The sequence below is a fragment of the Prionailurus viverrinus genome, chromosome D2 (assembly GCF_022837055.1).
Source record: "Prionailurus viverrinus isolate Anna chromosome D2, UM_Priviv_1.0, whole genome shotgun sequence".
Classification (NCBI taxonomy): domain Eukaryota; kingdom Metazoa; phylum Chordata; class Mammalia; order Carnivora; family Felidae; genus Prionailurus; species Prionailurus viverrinus.
This window is the reverse complement of record NC_062571.1, coordinates 45,416,843-45,421,257: the sequence shown is the minus strand read 5'-3', so window position 1 is coordinate 45,421,257 and position 4,415 is coordinate 45,416,843. Positions and strand designations below refer to the sequence as shown.

The 4,415-nt window shown below is 41.0% G+C and overlaps 1 pseudogene; it reads left to right on the top strand.

The window, feature by feature from the left end:
* Positions 1–2,420: 2,420 nt before the first annotated feature.
* LOC125148205 (60S ribosomal protein L34-like) lies at positions 2,421–2,774 on the top strand (annotated as a pseudogene).
* The last annotated feature ends 1,641 nt before the right edge of the window (positions 2,775–4,415 follow it).

Genomic DNA, 4,415 nt, shown 5'->3' with positions numbered 1-4,415 from the left:
GTGACTTGATAAATTAAGTTTGCATATTATAATTTTTAAAGCAATCACTAAAATACAATGCAAAGAGCTGTAGGTAAAATGCCATAAAGGAGATGAAATACAATACTAAAAAAATGCTTGCAATGCTTACAATACTAAAAAATCCTCAGTTGACCCAAAAGAACCCAAGAGAAGTGACACAAAGAACAAATAGGACAAATAATAAACAATAAGATGGAATACTTAAACTCAACCATATAAAAATTACACTAAATAAAAATTATTAAATCCAATTAATTTAAAAGGCAAAGGGTGAAAGGTGGGGGTAGTGAAGGTAGTCAAAATGTACCAACTCATCCACTCGCAAGATGAATGAATAAGTTCTCTGGATGTAATGTACAACATGGTGACTGGTTAACACTACTGTATTGTATATTTGCAAGTTGCTAAGAGAGTACATCTTAAAAGTTCTCACTACCAAACTGAGGGTTGATGGGGGGTGGGAGGGAGGAGAGGGTGGGTGATGGGTATTGAGGAGGGCACCTTTTGGGATGAGCACTGGGTGTTGTATGGAAACCAATTTGTCAATAAATTTCATATATTAAAAAAAAAAAAGAAAAAGAAAATAACTGAGAAGACAATGTATGTTATTAAAGACAATGAGGTAGAAAATTTGGAATAAATAAAAGAGTGTTTCTCTATGCCCAGAGGAAAAAAAAAATAATAATAAAATAAAAGTTCTCACTACAATAAAAAAATGTATAACTGTGTGAGGTGATGGATGTTAACTAAACTTATTGTGCTGATCATTTCACAATATATACATAGATCAAATCGTAATGTTGCACACCTTAAACTAATACAATGTTATATGTCAATTATTTCTCAATAGAACTGGGAAAACATTAAAAGGCAGAGAGTTCATCTTGGACAATAAAGCAAAACACATCTATCTGTTGTTTATACATAAACTGAAAACAAAATGGAAGCACTGTATCTAAAACACTAATCATTAAAAAAAAAAAAAAACACCTGATAAGGCTCTACTATGATCAAATTAGATTTAAGGCAAGGAGTACTACCATAGATATGGAGTGACACTTCATTATCATTCTTTTTTTTTTTTTTTTTTTTTTTTGAGAGAGAGCATTTGAGCAGAGGTCAGGGGCAGAGAGAGAGGAGGAGAGAGAATCTCAAGCAGGCTCCACACTATCAAAGCAGAGTCAGGCATGGGGCTCAATCCCATGAAGCATGAGATCATGACCTAAGCCAAAATCAAGAGTCTGACGCTCAACCCACTGAGCCACCCAGGCGCCCCGGACATTTCATTATCATTCTAAACAATTTGATTCCAATCAGCTTTATTTGCAGTAGCATAGCCACAGTTCTTTCTTCTCATCTCCATCTATTTAATTCCAGGTACCTTAAACCCATCAAGCTTGGTGGGAGAGTCTTATGGGCTGAATTGTGCCACCCCCCACCCCAAATTCATATGTTCAAGTCCTAACCCTCAGAACCTCAGAATATTTGGAACTAAGGTCTTTTTTTAAAGTTCTATTTATTTAAGAAATCTCTACACCAGCATGAGCCTCGAACTTACAACCCTGAGATCAAGGGTCACATGCTCCTCTGACTGAGTGAGCCAGGCATCCCAGAGATAGGGTCTTTAAAGAGATAGTTAAGGATAAATGAGGTCATTGGGGTGGACTCTACTCCAGTATGGCTAGTGTCTTTATAAGAAGAGACAATTAGAGGGGGGCTGGGTAGCTCAGTTGGATAAGGGGCTGACTCTTGATTTTGGCTCAGGTCATGATCTACGGTTCATGGGGTTGAGCCCTGCACTATTCTCCTACTGAGTGTAGAGTCGGCTTGGGATTCTCTTTCTCTCTCAAAATAAGTAAATAAACATTAAAAAGAAGAAGAAGAAGAGGCAATTTGGACATAGACACATGCAAAGACCTCATGAAGACAAAGGGGAGAAGATGGTCCCTCTACAAGCCAAAGGAGGAGGCCTCAGGATGGAACTAAGACTGCCAAAACTCTCTCTTCCCTTCCATTCCTGCTTACAATAAATTAGTTCATTATTTCCTGAGTATATCATTTTCTTGAAGTATCGTGTAATATGCAGTCAACACCAACCAACACAAGCTACTAACATATTTTTTTAGACTCTTCTGGAGCTACAAGCTACAAGCTTATCAGGTCACAAGCTTACTAGGTTCATTATCTACCTTCTGAGTAATTGGAGGTGATGGTTTTGTCAACTGTATCAATATGAAACAGCTTCCAAAGTCAGCTTTCTTGTTCCATGAGTTGATCCCTAAGTCAAAGCCACAAGAGTCAGGTTTTTGTTGAGGCACGCTTCATCTCCCAGCATCAGTTTCTGGGTTGATCATAGTATGCTAACTCTCTTCTGGGGGCAGCATCCACAGGCATTCAGAATGGTGGTGCATTTGACACATCATCGTAGGCTGTCCTACAATACAACCTCTAACAAAACTAGCCTGTCCTAAACCCCTGGTAATAGAGCCATTTGCCTTTATACCAGGTAGGTTGGGAAAGCACCAAAATCTACGTGTGGCACACACCCAGGCTGACTTGGAGGAGTTTGTGTTGTGAGGTCTACAGTTCTTATGAACTTATGAGGTGGCCTAGAACTAAAAACACATGTCGGCAGGGCCTAGGGTGACTCCTTGTGCGCTGAGTGTGTTTGTGACAGGATCAAGTGTGCTTTCCTTATTGAGGATGTTGTGAAAGTGTTGAAAGCACAAGCTCAGAGTCAGAAAGCTAAATAAAAAAATGAAGCTTTGTTGAGTAATGAAAAAAAAGGCAACAAAAACAAAAGTACGCTAGATTATGTCAAAATCTTTTTTTTAATTTCTTTAATGTTTTATTCATTTTTGTTCATTCAAAACATTTGAATAAATGTTTTTATTCATTTTATTCATTGGTGGCGAGAGAGAGAGAGAGAGAGAGAGAGAGAGCCTGACTTTCTTTCTGAGAGGGGCAGAGAGAGAGGGAGACAGAGGATCCAAAGTGGGCTTCATGCTGACAGCAGAGAGCCCAGATGCAGGGCTCGAACTAACAAACCAGAGATCATGACCTGAGTTGAAGTCAAACATTTAACCAACTGAGCCAGCCAGGTGCCCCGATTATGTCAAAATCTTAATGATAGGGGCGCCTGGGTGGCGCAGTCGGTTAAGCGTCCGGCTACAGCCAGGTCACGATCTCGCGGTCCGTGAGTTCGAGCCCCGCGTCGGGCTCTGGGCTGATGGCTCAGAGCCTGGAGCCTGTTTCCGATTCTGTGTCTCCCTCTCTCTCTGCCCCTCCCCCGTTCATGCTCTGTCTCTCTCTGTCCCAAAAATAAATAAACGTTGAAAAAAAAAAAAATCTTAATGATATAACAAAAGTTTGTTTCTTGTTCATGTTGTGTATCTATTGCTAGTTGCCAGATCCCTTTCACTTGACTTTCTCACTCTAGGATCTAGGCTGATGGGACCATCACGATCGTGAACATTGCCAGACTCACAAGCAGAGGAATTGTTCTGAAAGGTGACAAATTGGCGACCAGACGCTTTGGTCCTGAAGTGGCACACGTCATTTGATCATAACTGATTGGCCAGAACTAGTCATGTGTTCCCCACTAAAGCACAAGAGGGTAAGAAGTGCAAACAGGCAGGTGCCCTGAAGGTAGAGAGTAGGAAATATTTGGTCAACAGCATCATCCAACTGCATATAAACTGTAAAATCAAATGTACTTTAGGTCTGGTGAATAGAGGCCCAACTTTACTAGAGTTGCAGCCCCTGGTAAGCCTATTTGCAGACTTAAGAGGCCCCTGATGAAATTCAACAGCACAAGTGCATACTATGCACCTTCTTCCTAGTCTTTCACCAAAAACCTGTGGTGATTTTGCCAGGTACTATGCCAGGTAGAGAGGATTCCCCCCAAACTTTCAGTTACAATTGACCCTCACTCTGAGATAGAACTGATTCCTTGATACTCAGACCACCAACTTGGTCCACTAATCATGGCTTTAATAGCACCAGGTGACAATTGAAGATTTGACCAGTGTCAACGGCAGGTCCTATGAGGCAGCAGACATCAGGGTCATTTCCCCATGGCCTGACTGCCATGGAGCTGCTCCAGGATTTAAAGAGTGTTTATTGTAATAGGAAACTCCAAGTAGAAACCACTGGAGTATCCTTCCAGGCTAAGGAGGTAATGAAAAAGGAAATTGACTCCCTGACTCCTAATGTTTGAGGTTGTTGGAGTTGGGTTTGCCTTGTCTCCTGCACTTGAGCAATTGTTCCCATGCATCATGAAGGATGTATAAAACTAGGGGAAGAGAATCAGTGAGAAGCCAGAAGAACCTCAGATAAAAGGGGAGCAGAGCCAGTGGTACCTGAGGATGGTCAACGACCGGAGACCAAATCCA